Source organism: Melospiza melodia, chromosome 16 (assembly GCF_035770615.1).
Source record: "Melospiza melodia melodia isolate bMelMel2 chromosome 16, bMelMel2.pri, whole genome shotgun sequence".
In the NCBI taxonomy this organism is placed as follows: domain Eukaryota; kingdom Metazoa; phylum Chordata; class Aves; order Passeriformes; family Passerellidae; genus Melospiza; species Melospiza melodia.
In genome coordinates, this window is record NC_086209.1 from 1,657,418 (window position 1) to 1,677,957 (window position 20,540).

Genomic DNA, 20,540 nt, shown 5'->3' on the forward strand with positions numbered 1-20,540 from the left:
ATTTGAAAAGTTTATTTTAAAGATAAGAAAAAAAACCTATTTATTTTCCTGCACCCTCTTCTGTTTGGTTTTCTTCTCTTGCAAAGCTGATAACTGTTACAGAACCACTGCTGAGGTGAAAGAAGTGATTCTATGGGTGGCTTCACAAGCCCACTTAGAGCAACTATTCAATAAAAATATATATTAATTTTGAACGTGGTCTTGTTCTTGTCTCCGTGGTGGCCGGGGCATGGCTCAGGCTTTGCCTGGGGTGCTGCATGGCTGGGCAGGGACTGAGAACTGGGGGGATCATCCTGGCCTCCGTGAGGTCTGCCCTGGGAGCCTTCTGATGCTCAGACCTCCAAAATACAGCGTGGGCTTCCCTGCTGGAGCTGCCCCAGGTCCCTGGGGAAGGGCTGGCTCAGGCAGCAAAGGGAGGAGCAAAGAAGGGGAGGCTTAGGTAAGGAATTCCTGAGTGCTTGGGGGCTTTCAGTGCCCCCTCAGAGATCCCAACGTGCTCGCAGAGCCTCTCCCAGTGCCAGAGGAGAGGGGGTGATGCCACAGGGCCGTGGGTGTGCTCTGCAGGAGGAGCTGCAGCTGCCACCAGCTCCTTCCCCAGCAGCGGCTGGAGGCACCTTGGAGGTGGTTTAGCCCAGACCAGGAGGAATTCGGGCCACGGCCCAGCAGCTCCTGGGCCAGGCTGGTGCCTCTGCTCCCTGTGCACATCCCAGGCTGTGGATCCCAAAGCCCTGCCCGTCTGCCCACGCAGAGTGCAGACATCCTCATCCCGAGGGCTCTCTGCTCACTGAGAGCTCCTCTCTCACACAGCTGCTGGAGCTTTCCCCCAGCATCTCCAGAGCCCGAGGCCCTTGCACACACATTTGGTGGCTGATCAATCCATGGTTGGTGGCACTCCCCTTATTCCTCTTTCATTTGCTTCAGTGCTACCCCTCAGCTTGGGCTGAAGCTGTTTCCTCTCTCTGCAAGAGTCCCTCCTTTCCTAGGGGGGTGTCCCTAGGCCAGGCTTGTGCTGAGGAGCCTTCCTGACCCCCGTGCTGAATTAACCCCACGCACTCTGCACATCTCTCACCACAACCCCTTTTCCCAGGCGGGTTCCCCATTTCTCCCTGACTCTGGCGTTGCTGGTATTGGAGCCTGCTTTCCAAAATCGGTTCCAACGCCTCATCCCCAGCATCCAGGATCTGCCTCAGGGCTCTGGAGCACAGATGTGAGTCCAATCCCTGCTGTGACTCACTCTTCCCCTGCTTTTCAAACAAAAGATGGCTCGGGGCCATTTGTCACCCATTGGCTCCTTTCAGTGCCAAAGTCCCTCTCCTTTGGACAGAGCCAAGCACTTTCATTCCCAGATGTGCAGCTTTCTGTTAACTGTGTTAGAGCCCTCTTGGTGCCTGCAGTGCCACCTTCCCAAGCCTTCCCTGTCCTCATGCCATCAAACTCCCTGGCATCTCTGGGTCTCTCTCGTGTGGTCCCATGGAGGAAGGCTCAGGAGCTGAGCTGCAGCATGAGACAGTGACCTACAGACCATGGTAATCTGGAACAGATGTCATCTGCTCACTTGAACATTTTTCTTCTCTGTGAAGGAAGTCACAATTGTCCCAGGAATTATAAAAAACCTGCAAAAATTGGTTTTTTTTTTTCCATAAGATTAGGGTGATTCATTGAACTACACAGTCATTTTGTGTTCTGCTTCCATGAGAGACTCCCCAGGCTCGAACACCCCATGGCACCTACCCCATGTGAACCGGGGCTCTGAGCCCCCCAGAGGGTTTAGCCTGGAATAAAACCCCAGCTGTCCTTGGCTGGCAGGGGTTGTTCAGAGCTGAAATGTCCCATTCTGTCCTGTACCAGGACCAGCACAGCCCCAGCGAGCTCAGCTCCATGAAACCCTTCTCAGACATGGACCATGTTTTCCAAAAGAGCATTTCCACCCTCCTGAAATCTTCCCTTGCCTGGAGCAAGCAGAGTCAGGCCAAGCCCAGATCCCCCTGAGGATGCCCAGGTGTGATGCAGCCCCGTGCCTGCTGGAGCATCCCTCGATGCCGGGAAGGTGCCTGGCGGGCTCGGGAGAGCCGGGGAAGGTGTTTGCAGTCAGAGCTTGGCTGTCTAGACAGGAGAGAGAGGGAGAGGAGCCCTCAGAAGGAGTCATTCATCTCTTCCTAAGATGGCTAAATAGGTCAGATGACTCATGCCCTGAAAGTGCCGATTTCTCTGCGCTGACTACAAAGAGGGAAGGAGCTCCCTCCCGCCTGCAGAGCCGAGGGCAGCGGATCCCAGCCTGCCTCTGGATGTGCCCGGCGTCAGCAGGGAATTCAGCCTCCCCGGGGATCCTCAGCGCTGCCTCCTCAGGGATGCTGCTGAGGAGATGGAGCATTAATTAAACACGGGTGGGGTTTGACTCCTGCTGAAGGAACCTGGGTGTGCAGAGCCCAGAGGAACAGGCAGAGGGTCCAGCCCAGTTCCCTGCTGTCACCCTCGGCTGTAGGGACCAGGGGACAGGAGTTCAGGCTGGAGGGATTTGCACAATGGCTTCTCCACCATCCGAAGCCCTTTCCTGCCTGGCCGTGGTCGTGCTCTGGGTAGGGCTGAGGGCACCTCTGCTCTCACACCTCTGGCCTCACAAAGCCAAGACTGCTCTGGGCAGAGACAAGGGGCCATTCTTATGTTGGCCCACCACTGTTCAGAGCTGCTCAGTGAGGTTTAGGAATCCCTGGAGGCATCACAAGGTTGAGGGGGCAGCTCTGAGGGCAGCCAGGAGCCTTTGGAATATCTCCCACAAGAAATGACCCCCTCAGAAAGGTGACCTGTGCTGTGATTGCAGCCCTGGGCATGTGGGGGATTTGCTCCTGCAGGAAGGAAGGTCTCCAGGGCCCCAGTGTGTACAAAAAGGACAATTTGCACCCTCAAATATCCAAAATGCCTGCGGGTTTCAGCACTGCCCAGGTACCACAGAGCCACACTCCGGCCCCGCAAAACATCACGAGATTGGCTTAAAAATCAAGATGCAGCTCACAGCAGATTCCTGTTTTTCGCTGCTGCTTTTGGAGGCTGACTGAGTCATGCTCACAAGCCTCCTCTGCCAGACAGCAGGGCTGGCAGCTCGCGGGGCCGTGGGGCGAGCGCGGATCCTCCGTGGGCCGCAGCGGGGCTGGGGCAGCCTGGGCACCCTGCACGCACCAGCTGTGCCCAAATGGCCAGGGATCCCCAGCTGGGCTGGCCTGGGCACCCTGCACTGTGCACAGAATGGCCAGGGACCCTCAGCTGGGCTGGCCTGGGCACCCTGCACGCACCAGCTGTGCACAGAATGGCCAGGGACCCTCAGCTGGGGCAGCCTGGGCACCCTGCACTGTGCACAGAATGGCCAGGGACCCTCAGCTGGGCCGGCCTGGGCACCCTGCATGCACCAGCTGTGCACAGAATGGCCAGGGACCCTCAGCTGGGGCAGCCTGGGCACCCTGCACACACCAACTGTGCCCAAATGGCCAGGGTCCCCAGCTGGGGACACTGCCCAGCACCCAGCAGGGATGGGATGTCTCCATTTTCTCTCTTTAGCCTGGTCACTGGCAGCTCCTTCCTGCAGCCACCTCACCTTGGTCTCAGCAGTGCTTGGGGCACACAGGGCCTCGTGGCACCCCGGGCTCCCTGGGCAGCAGCTGCAGAGATTGCAAAGCTCTCCACTGCTGTCTGAAGTGGGAATGCTCTCCCCTGGCTGGAGACCCCCTCACCAGGGTGTTCCCTGCCCTCCTTCCTCGCTGCATGCTGCTCCCAGGATGCGCCTGAGGTTCAGGATATTTCTTCAAGGCGCATCTAGAACAAAACTGTTTTCCTGATGTGGAACTCAAATTCCTCCTGGAGAGCTTCTAAACAATTTATTTCCTGTATCCACTTCCCCTGTGCCTTGCTGCTCTCCATGAGGACATTTGCATGGTACAGTAGGATCTCAGTCTTTTGATGTGCAATTATAATCTGCAGAAATGACTAATCAATTAAGGACAGTCACTCCCAGGCTTTCTATTTATTTCTTTCTCATTGAAACGAGAGCAAATGTGCCCTTTTTTCACGGGGAAGTGATGTTTTTTTTCCAGACGTGCCTGCTGAAATCTTCCCAGCGGATCTGAAAATGACATCATGCCCTTCTTGGTCCCCGCTGTTGTCACTGTCAGCACTGAGCTGGCCCTGCTGCTGACAACAAGTCCCTGCCACCAGCCCTGCCAGCTCAGCGGTGCCAGCAGGAGCAGGGACTCACCAGGAATGGCTCAGATCACACTTGGAGAGCAGCTCAGGCAGGAGGTAAAAAGTGCCCAAAATGAAAGGAAGAGTGAGGACAGTCCACCTTAAAGGGGGTGAACCCTGAGGGGAGAGAGGGAGTCTTTACAAGGACATGGAACTGGAACTACACGACAAGGGGAATGCCTTTAAGCTGCCAGAGAGCAGGGTTAGATGGGATATTGGGAATTAGGAATTGTTCCCTGTGAGGGTGGGGAGGCCCTGGGTGCCCAGAGCAGCTGTGGCTGCCCCTGGATGCCTGGGAATGTCCCAGGTTGGAGCAACCTGAGACAGTGGAAGGTGTCCCTGGCCATGGCAGGGGTGGAATGAGATGATCCTCAAGCTCCCTTCCAACCCAGCCCATTCCATGATTCCGTGATCGGCCCAACCTTCAGCAGCCGAGGGGGCAAATGGATTTCAGAGCAATGAGCCAAGGGACAAGGAGGTTCAGGTCCTTGTCACCTGCATGTAAGGACAGGCAGATGCACTTGGGAAGGGGCTGTGCATGAGACCTTTGCAGGTGAGGGGCTGGGCGCTGTCACCATCACGGCACCCTGAGGAGCAGGAGGAACCTTCCACCCAAACTCTTCTCTGCCTGCTCACCCCACTGCTCCCAGAGCCCCCGGTGACGCTGAGCAGGGGCTCAGAGCTGGGGGTGGCCCGGAGGCTGAGCTGGAGCTGCAGGAGAAGCGGGGCTGTGGGGCTGTTTTGTAACAGCCTCCCCTGGGGACGGATCACGCCACGCTGGGAGCGCCCCCGGAGACGCGCGGCAGGCACGGAGGTGACCAAATGAATTGACACCAGGCGGCTCTCAGTGGAGCTCCAGAGACAAAGTAATTGAAAATAAATGAAGGAACATGACACCTGGCTGGCAGATCAGTTATCTATAGCGTCCCTTTCCTGAAATAACTGCCTCCCCAACTCCGTCCGCCGAGGCAAAACCAAGGAGATGCTGACACAAAATAGGCCACTCCAGCAGGGACCTGGAGGCCCCTTTATTTTTAATGGAAGCTGCCAGAAGGGTTAATTGGATGGTGCATGGCAGTGCCCTCCGTCTGGGGATCGCCTGCCCTTGCCAGTACCACCAGGAACGTTGAGGATGAGGTGCCCCATCGCTCCTGTCCTTGGGCAGCACTCAGGGCACAGACCTGTGCAGGAGGAGTTTTCCTGCTTCTCCAGCCCCAGACACGCCAGGGTGTGCAGCTCATCCCACAGGTTTTGGGTCATTAGGATTTGGGGTAATTCATCAGCATATCTATGCTCAAAAATGCCCTAAAATTCCTCTAAGAGGGTCCTGCAGAAGCCACTGACCCCAAACTGCAAGGGTTGTTCCAAAGTGCTGTTATTCCTGATGGGACTGAGCTCCTGCAGAGCCTGGTCTGGGCAGTCCCTGCCCCTCTGGAGAGCTGGAAGCAAAGGTGAGGAGAAAGGAGCTTGTGGGAGGTCTGGTGTGCACAGCCCTGCCAGCATAACCCTGGGGTCAAACCATCACCAGGAGCCAAAATGCAGCAAATCCCAGATCACCCACTGGCCTCTCCATTGCTGAGCCAGGGCCACAGCTTCCCCCTGCAGCCCTGGGCAAGGGGACATCCCAGAACCACGGAATCACAGGGTACCCTGAGCTGGAAGGACCCACAGGGATCATTGATTGAACTCCTGGCCCTGCACAGACACCCCAACAATCCCACCCACCAGCCCTGGGAGCGTTATCCAAACTCTCCCAGGCTCTGGCAGCCTCGGGGCTGGGACCATTCCCCGAGTCAGAAATGATGAGCTCAGGGCCCAGGGGCCCAGGCAAGAGAGGGGTGACAGTGGCAATGCCACGCTCTGTCCTGCACCCTCTGGAGGGCTGGGCTTGTGCTGGGGAGCAGATTTGTCCTGGCTATGGACATTGGCATGAGGCAAGATCTCTGCCCACAGGAAATGGCGTCTTTCCGAGGGAAGGGGTCTGTGCCCATGGAACCATGTCCCCTCAAGGGAAGAGGGGTCCTGGTGACTTGCAGACAGGGTCACCATCAGCTTGGCCCTGCCATTGCTCTGCCAGGCTCATGGGGACAGGACCCACAGCAGCAAATGGAGAAGATCCTGAGGACACCTGGTCCTGCCCATTCCCAGGGGAACGGTTTGGCTTGAACATCACTGCTGGTTTTCCTCCTGGCAAAGGGAAGCTGGGTTAAATCTCCCTGTGGGAGCAGCCCCATCAAAGCCCTTCTGTCCCAAGGAGACACCACCTGCTTTTCCCTTTTCATCTGTTCTCCTTGTTCTTGAAGATGAAAGCAGCCAGGACAGAAAGCAGGTGCTGTACCTTTTGAACAGAGAAAAGGAGAAAATAAATGGCATGGGGAAGGTCTGGGCCCAAAAAAAGAGTGGCCTTCACATGGAAGGGCCTGGAGACATCCCAGCTCACACAGCTCTGGCATGGGGCTGAAGGATCCCCAGCATTCCCTGTCACCTGGAGGGTGCCCCTCACTGGGGACCCTTCCTTGGAATAATATTCAGCCCCACAGGGGGTTGAGCTCTGGGGAGAGAAACCAGGTGCCTTGAGCCCTCCTGTCAGGGCTCTTCAGGGGCCTTTGATGGGTCCCTCCATTGCAGTGAGACTTTACACCCCCAAGCCAGCTCTCTGAAAGGCACATGCAGGAGCAATTCCTTTCTTACAGCAAGATGTGCTCCTGATTTTTCTAATTTATCTCATCAATTCTCCTGAATTTTGGTGGTTCTGGCACTTGCTGTCATTAATAGAGGCAGAGGAGGGGACAGGCAGCCAGGAGTGTCCCAGCTGGGCCACGTCTGTGAAAAGAAAGACAGAAAGAAAGCAAGAAAGAAAAGCTCTCCCTCCCCCTCCAGCCAACCCTGTAATGAAAACATGGCCAACCCTGGCTCTGCCCTCTGCCCTTTCTGGGGCAGGTTGCAAGGTCACAGGGACGTGGTCCCCCAGTATTGATCAGGGCTCTTTGGGACTGGCATATGGCACCAGGTTTCAAAGGCCGAGCAGCTCGAAAAGAATTAAGTGGGGGCAAAGAGTGGAACGTCCCAGATTGAACTCCTGACACGCGGGGGTCAGAGAGCGCCGGGGACAAAGGGGGACTGCAATGGCCAAAATAAATACCCAGGCTTTAAAAATCAACAGCCCCGAGGCTGGGGATGGAATCCCACCGTGCTTCTGAGGGACAGAAGTGGGCTGGGTGAGATGGGTGTGCTGGGGAATAACCAACAGGGAGAATGACTTTGCTTGTCCCAGGGGTGACAGAAGGAGAGCCTCACCTGCAGAGTGGCTCCACGGGCTCCATCAGGTAGAATTTTGTGGGGTTTCACCTTCCTGTTGAGTGTCCCCCAGCTGCTTAAGGACAGAAGGGCCACCCTGGGAAAGGGAGAGAGGTGGGGAGTGAACCTCGGGCTGTGCAGGAGCATCCCTTCTCCACCAGGAAAGTGGCAAGGATACAAAGACAGCAGCATCAGCAGTCCAGAGTAGGATGAAGTGGGATGTGCAAAGCCAGGGCACCACAGGGAATATTTCTGTGTCTGCTCTGGGGTGCCCTGACACCCAGGGCAGCACTGACTCTGACCCTCATTCATGGAGAAAGTTTCCCAGACTTCAAGATAGACTGGAATCCACTAAAGTGTGAAAAAGATTATAGAGAGCAGTGTAGGTGTATCACTTGGTGAGAAATTGGGGATTTGGGATTTTTAGTTTGTTGTGGATGGAAGCAAGATGGAGGGCACGGGGTGTCATCCTGGGTTTCTTCTTCATGCTTTTTCTTCCTTCTTTATGGGTTTGGGTGGCATTTTGCAATTGGGTGGAAAAATCCACATTGCAGCTCTTTGGGACCAGTTATTGAATTAAAAGGGGAAATAATCCAGGTGTCAGTTCTTAATTGGATAGTTTAGTCTTAAAGGTCCAAGTAACAAGAGATTGTTGGCCATTTTTGTGATGCTTTTCCAGTGTGCTGAGCCTGGTGTAGACACCGTGCAAAACTCAAGATAAGATAATAATAAACAAGAACTTGAAGACTGAAAAAATCCAGTGCATTTCTCTTTCCTGACACAAAATTGCTCCAGGAGGGTCTCCCCTGACAGAGGAGCCCCCTGGGAGGGCCCAGCCCGAGGCCCAGAAGTCGAGGAATCAGCAAAGGGTACCCTGAGAGTGGGAGAGGTGGGAGGGTCCAAGAGAGCAGGAAATCTGAGCTTGTGTCAGAGGCCTTTCCCTGGTCCCAAGGGCCAATCCAGTGGGCAAGGCACTCCTGACAGGTGCTGAGGGGAGGGAATCACCTCCTGCCCTCCATCAGTGGGTCCTTCCTGTGTCCAGGGGCTCCTGGTGGAAATGTGGGGCACAAGGATAAGGAAATCAACAGCTTCACCCGTAAAACTCGTGGAACGCCGTGTCTGGTCACGTCCTGGTTGTGGGATCTCAGCACCTCAGGACTGAGGTGCAGAGTGACCGAGACCACCCTTGGGGGGCTCGGGAGTCCTGGAATGTTGCCAGAAGTGTCTGGTGGCAGGACTTTGACCCTACACAGGAGACAACACCTGTATGAGGATAGGAGGATTTCACTGGGGTGAACGGTGAAGGGATAAGTTAATTAGAGTGTAAAACACAGGGTTTAGGATTTCTGTACAGGGGGGTCTAAAGAAGTAAGATGGAGGAATTGGGGCGTGTCCTCTTCTTCTTCTTCTTCTTCTTCTTCTTCTTCTTGGCCTCCATCTTCTGTGGTGATGGTGGCACTTTGGGATTGGTTATTACTAAAAGTGCACTGGTCAATAAGGGTAAAAGGTGTTGGGGAAAAATGATAAATATTGTATACGTAACTTCGAGTATAAAGTGACCGCCTCAGTGTGCTCATGGCTGGCTGCTGTGCAGACCTCTGTTGGGCTGAAAGAAAATCTTTTAGATAAACAATTAATAAACACCGAGACCGAAACAAGATCAGAAGCCTCTTCTCGTCCTTTGAAGCGCGGGCTGCCCAAGGCCACCCCGGGCCTTTCCAGGCCACCTAAACAGCCGAGAATCCGACACCTGGTGAGGGCTGTGGCCTTGGTACCACACTGAGCATCTCCTCCCAAAATCAGGTGTTTTTTCCAGCTGTCCTCTTCCCCTCACAGCCCATTGCAAAGGCCAGCTCCTGAGCTACATTCCACACAGGAAACCCCAGCTCTTCCTCTGGGGCCCCAGAGAGACAGATCCTGAGGGACTGTGTGTCCCAGTCCTTATCCATCAGGGCGTTTCCTGGCTCTCCTGCCCTTCCCTCTCCTGACTTTGGTCATGCTTGTGGTGCACAGCTCCAGCTGTGCTAAAGGAGCAGAATGGGAGACTGTCAGGGATGCAGGGAAGGACAAGGAATCCGTGGAGCTTTCCCTGCAGGATGGAGCCTGGTTTATAGCCTACACTTCTCTCCCAGAGCAGACCCACCATAGCCATCCCCAGAGCCCTCAGCCCCAGTCTGGGAGCTCTGGGGAGGGACACAGAGAGAATCCTGTGTGTGATGGGAACCCAGCTTCCCACAGCCTGGATGGGCAGGGAGGCTGCAGACACCTCAGCACGTGGGTTCCTGAGCACGAGGATGCTTCCAGCCCAAGGCACAGGCTGATGAACTTCAGCCTCATTTTCCATCTCCCTCATCCTCTCTGATCCCAGAGTCCTGCTGGAGGGAAAGGCACATGGCCTGGGGGAAAAAGGCATGAAAGGGAAAAATCTTTCTGTTTGTGGCTTTCCCGTGGTTGTTTGGGTTCTTCCCAGCGTTGGGATGCTCTGTGGGAACCCACAGGCTGCATCCTCATCCCTCTCCTGTCTGGACCATATCAGAGACGCGGGAATCCCACGGTGCCCTCTGCTCCAGCTTCACTGAATCCCCAAATCTGTGGTGTTCAATGCTGAGAGTCTTGGAACAAATCAGGGAGCTTGTTTTCCTGGCTGATTGTTTTTGATTCCTCCTCTCCTGCTCTCCCAGAGCCTTTCATGCCCAGCCAAGGCGCTCTATCTCCCTCTCCAGCACTGCCTGCAGGGCCTTGCTTGGCTCTGCTGTGCCTCCTCTGTCTGGTTCCTGATAAAACAAACTGCTCAGCATGGCTGGTGAGCTCCCAAACTCGGACCAGGCATCCAGAGCCTCGTGACCACGCACTTCCACCAGAACACTTCCACCACAGCACCTGGCCATGGATGTCTCCCACAGCAATTTCCCAAAATTTCATCTCAGAGTGTTTCTGGAGTGTAAGAGAACAAGGACCTCCCTGCTGAGCACCTTTCCAACGTTTTAATTAATTTTTTTTTTCTGAATTTTTTAAAGAAAATTTTGGGGGGGGGGGGTTGAGAGGTAGCTCACTAGACAAAGAAAACAGCTGGATACTTGGAGAAATGGGGAAATTTCTGTTTGTGAAGGCCAATTACACATCCAGAAGGTTGTTCTATGTCTGCCCTCTCCCTTGACCGCTCAGCTGTGGCAGACAGGAGAGGCAGGATGGCATTTTGTGCCTTCACATGTTTCTCCTCCATGTGTGTAGGTGGAATTCTCTAAGTGACACATTATCCCTTCCACTCTGCACTTCCCCCTGGATTTCTCCTTCTCATGACTGCTCGAAAATGTGTTCTAGAGCTGCTGTACGATGAGCAGTCAGCGCCTGGAAGCGCTGCCTGCTTTCCCCCACCCCGCTCCTCGTGGAGAATTTAGTAGCAGATGGCAGCCTCAGAGCCCTGAGAATGAAGAGCTCCAGAACTGACAGCACAACACAAAATCTTCCTCCCTCTCGCAGCGCCGCCGCTCCGATGGCGCACAGTGAATAATTCAGCATCCATCTCTCATTCAGCAAATGCTGCCGGTGAGCTCTGGGAGGATGATTTTTATTAACTGGCCGGCTGGATGCAATTTTCCAGCAAAGCCTGTGTGCAAACAAATTGGAGCTGAGTGCTGGGTGAGTGCCAGTGCTTCTGGCTGTCTCCTGCTCCGGGGAGATGACATGCCCACATCCTGTTACACCATCTCCGCTGCTCCTCCACTCTTTCCCAAGCCCACAAAGAACTTTGCTGCTGGACAATCCTGGGTTCATATCAGCCAGACTGTGCAGCAGGACACATGTTCATGATGGAGTTTTTTTGTTGTTGTTGTTGTTGTTCCCTGGGAACACTTGAGCAAAATCCGGCTGCCCAGCCTGGTCTGGAAAAGCCATCGCGGATGTCGCTGATGGGGCTCGTGGGATCTGACCAAGAAAAACAGTTCTGAGCCCTTTTGTTCCTGCACCATTTGTCCCTTTCCGCCTCATTCCAGCATCAGGGTGACCGTGTCAAGAGGTGACAGTGGCATCTGGGCTCACTGGGCCCCGTTGCTGTCACCTGCCATGGGCAGGAGAGGTGGGGCCAGCCTGGAGCTGCCAAAGCCTGGCAAATCCTGGAACCCCAGGGTGGTTTGGGTTGGGAGGGACCTTAAAACCAACCTCGTTCTACCCCCATGGGCAGGGACACCTTCCACTAGGCCAAGGTGCTCCAAGCCCTTCCAGCCTGGCCTTGGACACTTCCAGGGATGGCAGTGTTGGTTTGTAGGTGAATTCCTGGTCTGGCTTTGCCTCTTCCCCACCAGTTGCTGCTTACAACCCTCTGCAGACCCCAAGGGATGGCACTGGGGGGGTGACAGGTCCCCAGCCCTGTCCCTGCTGCCTCCCCAAGCCTGGCAGAGGGGCAGTGGCACCCTGAGGTGCCTGTAGGGGAGCGTGATGGATACGGACCCTGCAGTGGGCAGGTAGGAGAGCTCTGTTGGACAGGTGCCTGGAACATTAGGCTATTATTGGAAGCACCAGGCTTTTATGGTAAGTAATTGTGATGTTATTGGGCGTTTTCCCTAAATAATCCACCACACTCCCATCTGCCGGCAGCTGATGCTGAAGGGAGAGGGGGGTGAGCGCAAAACCCGGGAAGGTGAAGTGGTTGTGCTCCAGTGGGATGTGAAACGGGGCTGCTGTGGGGTGAAACAGGGCAGGGCTCTGTGGCTCTGCTCCCCAGCAGGGCTGTGTCCCTGTGCCCTGGAGGCTGGCCAGCCCCCAGAGCTCTTTCCCAGCTCTCTCCAAGTTCCTGCGTGCTCGTGGTGTCCTTCTCCCCTTCCTGCCCTCGGCCGGAGCAGGGAAGCACTGGGGAGATGCAGGAGGTGATAGCGGTGCCTCGGCAGCGGGGTGAGCAGGGCAGGAGCTTCCAGCAGGAGTGGGGAACATCCAGTCAGGGCCGGGATGGGCTGGAGCTGTCCGTGTGTCCGGCTGCACAGCCCCGCGCAGCCCCTGCTGGTGGAGACGTGGAGATCCCTGCTCCTGGGCCGTTCCTGCAGCTTGTAAATGCGGGATTTACTGGGATTTACTGGGATGTGAGTGAGACCCTGCTCGCTGGAACTTTGCAATTCCTGCTTCGCCCTTCTCCACTCCCCCAGGGACGTGGGATATTCACCTTCTGTGGAGAAATACAGTGCACCAGAAATGCGACCAAGGCTCCTGGGTTCTGCAGGAGGTTATTTTCCATAGAAACATGGGGTTGTAGCAGTTGGAAAAGCCCTCTCAGGTCATAGAGTCAAACCATTCCCTCAGCCCTGCCAAGGCCACACCAAAACGTGTCCCTAAGAGTCACATCCATGCAATTCTAAATCTCTCCATAGATCCAGGGGACTCCACCTCTGCCCTGGGTTGCCATTTTCATGCTGGGGCTATGTCAGAAGTGACTTTTGGAGTCACTTTTCCCCGAGTTCCAGCCTTTTAGGAGCTTGGGGGGCTTATATGGGCATCTGAGGGGCTTTGGCACCACATGCTGTGGAGGCATCTGGGTCAGTCAGGGCTCTGAGCAGCATTGGTGCTGTGCCACGGTGAGATTTGTCCTCTCCTGAGCACCTACGGGAGGATAAGAGCATCCCCAGAGCTGGAATCAGCAAGGACAGCTCTGGCAACTAGGCCATCCTGGCTTGAAATAGCCCATGGGGCAGGATTAGCATTGTCCTCCCTGAGGAGAATCCCAAAAGGTGAGAGATCTCCCTGGAAAATTCAGTCTTCTCCTTTCTTCTCATCCTGAGCCTAAAGCAGAGTCTCAGTGCTGTTCCCAGCCCCCCTTTCTGACTCCCTTGTACACAAATCCCATCACTCTGCAGGATCCTGGCTGGCCCTGGAATTACTCACCAGGAATGAGCCATTTCCATGTGCACACTGTCACCCTACAGTGGTCTGTGAGAGCTGGGCTGCCAACATCTGACAGCTATAAATAGCCCAGGGCTCAGGGGAGGCAGGAAAACACCTTTGAACTCCCCTGAAATCTGCTGGAACTGCAGAGCTGCAAAGGGACAAACCATAAACATTGGCCTAAAAATACATTTCATGGAATGGTAGAACCCGAGAATACTTTGGGTTGGAAGGGAGCTTAAAGATCTTCTAATTCTTACCCCCTGCCATGGCAGGGACACCTCCCACTGTCCGAAACTGCTCCAAATCCCAATGTCCAGCCTGGCCTTGGGCACTGCCAGGGATCCAGGGGCAGCCACAGCTGCTCTGGGCACCTGTGCCAGGGCCTGCCCACCCTCATCAGAAAAACCTTCTCCTTTTTGTCTGATACATACAGGTTCTCTGTATTTCCCTGGGGACATCACCCCACAGACATGCTGAGAACCTGCAGGTGAGAGATCAGGCAGCCTCTTGCTCCCAGGGCTTTCCTTACAGCCTGGCATCTGCCCCTGGGAGCTTTTCATGTTTTACTCCTCACCTCTCACGTTTCCCTGCTGAAGGAATTGACCCAGAGGGGCCTTGGAGCAATTCAGGGCTCAGCTTTGGCATCTCCCCTGCCGGAGCCGCTTCTTCGGGGTTCGCTTTTACCCGCACTGCCCAGACCTTGCTGCTGCCGCCTCTCCCCTTCCTCCCCACCAGCCCACCCTCCTCCTCCTCCTCCTCCTCCTCCTCCTCCTCCTCCTCCTCCTCCTGCCCTGGTTGTCCGGGCAACCAGAGGCCAGCACGGCCTTGCCCCGGGTGACGGCCCGGCCACAAAGGCGGCTTTGAGCGCTCCGCGGTCGGGGCCGTGCCCAGCGCCCCCAGTGCTGCAGGCGAGTGCGGGGGGCGGCCCCGGGGATCCCCGCAGCCCCCCGGTGTCCCAGGGTCACGGGCAGGGTTCGTGGCTCCGCTCCGGGATGGCTGAGGGAGGGCACGGGCCCATTCTTGCGGCTGCGGCAGGGCCGAGAGCGGGTCAGGCGGCCTCGGAACCCCTGACACAGCCCCGAGGGTCCCCGAGTGTCACTCAGCCTGAGGGAAGCTGTCCGTCAAAGCTGGGGGCTGTGGGAATACCTGCGGGCAGCCGGGACAGAGGGAGGGCCTCAGGGAGAAACCTTCCAAACCTCTGGCCCTGCTGCTTTTCCCTTTTCCCTCTTCTCCCAAAACGAGCTGAGCTGCACTTTCCCAGACACGCGAGACTAAAGGAATTCACTGGTCCAAATCTAGAAACGACTTGGCATTTTCTTGGGTAAAGTGTGAGGCTGGGAAGTTATGCCAGGGAGGAATTGATCTGCAGGTAAAGCTGGAGATCTCCCTGCCTAAACCAGCAGCAAGCCTGGGTTAATGGTTAGACTTAATAATTGCCGGTCTTTTCCACCCTAAGTGACTCCAGGATTCCATAAAGCTAACAGCAGGTCCCAGGGATGTCAGGCACACAGCACATCATCTGGGGCAAACAGGCTTTCCTAAAAATGTGAGGCGAGGAAGAAGAAACCCTCCTGAAACACAAACAAACCCCATGGGACTGGTCCTGGGCAGATGGGGGTCAGGAATGCACAGGTTGGCCCCTCATCATCCTCTCTGCTCTGTGGCCACAGCTGAGGGGGGGAGGTGCTGCCCACATTTTCCATAGAAGGGACCTTAAAATCAACTCATCAGGGACAGCTCCCACTGTCCCAGGCTGCTCCAAGCCCCAGTGTCCAGCCTGGCCTTGGGCACTGCCAGGGATCCAGGGGCAGCCACAGCTGCTCTGGGCACCCTGTGCCAGGGCCTGCCCACTCTCACAGGGAGGAATGCCTTCCCAATATCCCATATAAATCTTCCCTTCTTCATCTTAAAGCTGTTTCCCTGGTCCTGTCACTCCATGTCCATGTGAAATGTCCCTCTTTGCCATCCAAGGGGCTGGGGCTGTGCAGCATCTCCTCTTGCTGCCACTCTGAGTGGGGACATCACCCCACAGACATGCTGAGAACCTGCAGGTGACAGCCTGAGATCTGGCAGCCTCTTGCTCCCAGGGTTTTCCTTAAAGCCTGGCATCTGCCCCTGGGAGCTTTTCCTGTTTTGCTCCTCACCTCTCATGTTTCCCAGCTGAAGGAGCTGTCCCCAGGTGCCAGCAGAGAAGAGCTCTCACTGCTGTCCCCAGGCTGGCAGCCTGCCTAGGCATCACTGGGTGCTGCTGGGGGAGCAGCTCTGGGGCAGCGGGGGAGGATGGGACCCCAAAACCTCCTCCAGCAGAGGACAGGGAGCACTTCTGGGTGCACACCCTTTCGAGCCTGCTAATCAGGGAAATTCAGGGGCATCCTGCTTGTCCAGCTGCAGCGGGGCTGCTCAGCCTCCCCAGCCCTCCCCTTGCATCCCTGACCTCCCACCGCTCCCAGCAGCGCCTCTCCTCTCCTCTCCTCTCCTCTCCTCTCCTCTCCTCTCCTCTCCTCTCCTCTCCTCTCCTCTCCTCTCCTCTCCTCTCCTCTCCTCTCCTCTCCTCTCCTCTCCTCTCCTCTCCTCTCCTCTCCTCTCCTCTCCTCTCCTCTCCTCTCCTCTCCTCTCCTCTCCTCTCCTCTCCTCTCCTCTCCTCTCCTCTCCTCTCCTCTCCTCTCCTCTCCTCTCCTCTCCTCTCCTCTCCTCTCCTCTCCTCTCCTCTCCTCTCCTCTCCTCTCCTCTCCTCTCCTCTCCTCTCCTCTCCTCTCCTCTCCTCTCCTCTCCTCTCCTCTCCTCTCCTCTCCTCTCCTCTCCTCTCCCCTCTCCTCACGGACAGACGGACGCACGGACGGTCGGAGGAAGGAGCCGCGGTGGCTGCGGCCAGGGAGGGCTCCTCGGACCCACCCTCTGTTCTTTCCTGCCTTCCGAAGCGCCGCTTTCCTGCAGCCGGGTCCAAGCTCTTCTTGGCCCCCGCGGTGCCTAAAAATAAAAAACCTTCCGTGCGCAGGTCTGGGGCAGAGCTTCTGGGCTGGAGCTCAGCCCTGGAGGGAAAACGAAGTGAAGATGAGGCACTCAGTGCCCCTGGAGGAGTGACCCGGGGTGCCAGGGCTGTTCCAGCTGTCCTTGAGGACAAATGGGACCCCCCCTGTGCCGGGATGGAGCAGTGCTGGGCTCTGGGGATCCCATCTGCACCCCGAGGTGATGCCCACCGAGCTCTGGGGATCCCATCTGCACCCAGAGGCGATGCCCACTGAGCTCTGGGGATCCCATCTGCACCCCGAGGTGATGCCCACCGAGCTCTGGGGATCCCATCTGCACCCAGGGGTGATGCCCACTGAGCTCTGGGGATCCCATCTGCACCCAGAGGTGATGCCCACCGAGCTCTGGGGATCCCATCTGCACCCAGGGGTGATGCCCACCGAGCTCTGGGGATCCCATCTGCACCCAGAGGCGATGCCCACCGAGCTCTGGGGATCCCATCTGCACCCAGAGGTGATGCCCACCGAACTGCTCAGGGCTCAGCCCCGTGCAGACCCCAGCTGGAGATTCACACCTGGAATATTTCCGGAGTCCCCTGTGGGACATCCTGGGCACTCCTGGGTCTCAGCCCTGCCTTTGGGATGTGTCTGGAGAGAGGAGGGGCACATCCACTGCCATGGCCCCGGGGTGATGAGGTGATGAGGTCTGGGGGATGCTCAGAGCCCGTGGTGCTGTGAGCGCCAGGCACGATCCTCACGGAGGTGCCACCTCTGCCCTCCATGGCCGCCCCTCTGCGTCCCCTCCCTGTCTGTCCCCAGGATCTGCTGCCTTCCAGGAAATGGGATATTAAACGGTGTTAATGAGCTTCTGTGGCAGAGCCTCCAACAAAAGGCTCTTCCCAGGGCTGCTGGATGGGAACGGATGGGTTCAGGGGACGGGAGGGCGAGGGGGCACGGCCGGGCTGCTGAACCTCCTTCCTCTGCCATCCATCAGCTGTCAGGGCACCGCAGAGGCTCTGAGCCTGATCGCCTGCACACAGCCCGGCTCTGGAGTGGGCAGGGACGGTGTCCTGGGCGGGCTGAGATCCCCTGGCACTGCCAGGCCTGGTAGGGGACAGGAGGAGCAGTTCCTGGGTGCTGATGGGTTTGTTCTCTTAAAGCACTGCTGTTCCTGCAGGCACAGACAGCATCCTGCAGGGATGGTTGGACCTACAGGTTTGGGTTTGAAGGGATGCTCAAGCTCATCCAGTTCCACTTCCTGCCATGGGCAGGGACACCTCTCACTATTCCAGGGTGCTCCAGCTTGGCCTTGGACATTTCCAGGGATCCAGGGGCAGCCACAGCTTCTCTGGGCATCCTGTGCCAGAGTGTCCTCACCCTAGTAAGGAACAATTCCTTCCCCCTATCCCACCTCGCCCTGCCCCCTGGCAGTGGGAAGGCATCACTCGGAGGGGTAACGTGCCCATGTGCAGGCACGGGTGGCCCAGGTGGATGTCACATCCCGTGTCCTGCCCCCTGGCTCCTGACACAGCCCCAGGCTTTACATAGCCCGAGTTTCCTGTTTGTGGGCTCTGCGGGGCCTTCTCGCTCCCTCGCTCGCTCTTGTCCCTCTTGGCCGAGGGCAGCAGGGAGCCAGTGTCCTGGGAAAAGTAAAACTTGAAAGCAAAGCTGGACTTTTCATTGTCGGGAGGCTTCTTTTTATTTTTTTTTGATGCATTTCCTCTGGGTCGTTTCCTTTTCATTCGAATGCGGATAAAAATAAGTTTCCGCTGACATCAGCCCGCTGTCCCTTTTGGGCAGGGATCTGCTGCTGGTCTCCCTGAGCACCCCAGGGCTTTGCATTCCTCTGACAGCCATGAGAAACACGCCTGGAATGAGCAGCCAGGCCAGCTGGGGTGGCTGGGGCACTGGGAAGGACCAGCAGGGAATTTTTGGGGGGTTGTTGATGGGGTTTGTGGTGCTGCTCTTGTTGTGAGGGTCATTCAGCTTCGTTTGCTCTCCTACAGCTGAGGAAACGGGGAAATTCACCCCTTGTGCCCTCCCAAGCAGCAATGTCCCATGGAGGGAGAGGGTGAGAGGCTGCCCTGCCCTGCCTGGCACAGCTGTGGCTGCCCCTGCATCCCTGGCAGTGTCCAAGGACGGGGCTTGGAGCAGCCTGGCACAGTGCACACCTCAAGGTGTCCCTGCCATGGCAGGGGTGGTATGGGATGAGCTTGAAGGCTCCTTCCCACCCAAACCACTCTGGGATTGGATGAGAGGGTTCATCTAGGCATGAGCCTGGGATTACACCCAGGTGTGGAGTTGGAACCAGGTGATTTTAAGGACCCTCCCAACCCAAACCGTTCCATGACTTTATGAACACAAGGGCTCCTTGAAAAATCAAACCTTTGCTGCAGCTCCATGGGAGAGGACCTGGAGCTGCTCCCTCGTTGGAGACAGGGCTGAGGCTGGAGCTGTTCTCCCTTGGTCGCCACACTCACACTGAGAGGCCCCAGGGATCCTGGGGGACCCAGATGTTTGTACAGCTGTGGCTTCACCCTGTTTGCTTTGTGCTGGGTGGCCCTGAACTCGCATGAAGTATTTGGTGTAGGGGGCGTGGGGTCCCTGCAGCCCTGGCTGGGCCTGCTGGCTTGGGTGGGGATCAGGGACATTTCTGGCCTGGCCTCTGAGGGATGGAGGTGCTGGGAAAGGATTTCTCCCCAAGCTCTCTCAGCTTTCCCATCCTGATGAAAGCATTTGGGAAGTGAGAGGCCAAATGACTCCTCTGGAGCTGGTCTCTCCAAAGAGGCTGTTTTGTTGTCCCAATCAACTTCAGAGAGAGCTTCAGGAAGGAAAAGCTGTCCCAAGGAAAATGAGGCTGTGGAAAAATGGGACGTTTCAACCTCTTCCAAACATGTTTTCAATGAGGAGAGATCTGGAGGTGTGGAACAGCTCCAGTTCAAGGGAGTCATCATTTTGGGATGGCAGCGGTTTGTTTGAGGAGGTCCTGGCTGGGACAAGGACAGGAAGTCCCCAGGCACAGGCACACACAGAGCCACTTTTCCATGTCCAGACCATCAGTGCTCTGCCTCCCTGGCACTGCTCCACCTCTCCAGCTGGGCCACTATTCTGGAAAAGGGACATTTTCCCTGTTTCATTTCATTCCCCAAGAGTTCACCCGTTTGCTCACCTCCTGCGCTGCTCCTCCACCTTTCCCAAGGGCAGATCCCTCCTCTTGTTTGCCTCCTGGCTCCTCCACCTTCCCTGTCCTCCCTGCCCCGGTGCCTTCAGGGGGCCCCACCAAACCTCTGGGGCAGCTCTTCCTCTGTCCACGGTGCTCCTGGAGAGCTCTGAGGTGCAGCCACACCCCAAACACCAGGCTGGGACCCGGCTGGTTCCCAAGGGGAGCTCTGCATCCCAGATGGGATCCTGGCATGAGGATCTGAAGCGCTACTGCACTGCCAAAGCTCATCCCCAGAAGTTTTGCTGAGACTTGGGTTCTGTGGGCAGATTTTTGGGTGCAGAGAGCCCCGTGGGGGGACAGAGCACAGGACAGGCTGTGGGATGTGGGGAAGGAGGCACAGGGTGGTCCCGACGGCCCCTTGGCTCTCACGTTGCCTGTGCAGGAATTTGGTGCCGCTGGGAGAATCTGAGGAGCAGATTTGGATTCAGGCATCCCCTGGGACAGGGACCTGGGACCCGGGAGAGGAAAACCCACTCACCCAGGCTGCAGAACCAGCCCAAGACAGGCCAGGAGCGGAGCCCAGGCGGGAGCGACAAACGGGGCAATTGCTCCATCTTGTGACTCCAGCTGCGAATGCAGCGAGCGGCCGGGAATGACGGTGGGATTGGAATCACAGGATATCCTGAGCTGGGAGGGACCCGCAGGGATCACCCAGCCCAGCCCCAGCCCTAGCCCTGCCCAGACCCCCCAACAACCCCACCGTGTCCATCCCTGGAGCGCTGTCCAAAGGTTCCTGCAGCTCTGGCAGCCTCGGGGCCGTGCCCATTCCCTGGGCAGCCTGGGCAGTGCCAGCACACTCTGGGGCAGATCCTTTCCTGATCTCCCACCTAACCCTGCCCTGATTCGGCTTCTGCTGCAGGAATCGACGTCCCCATCAGGGAGCTCAGTGTCCCACTGCTCATCAGGAAACCTCTGGGAACCCAGCTCCATCCTCATGGTTCCCATTGGAGGCA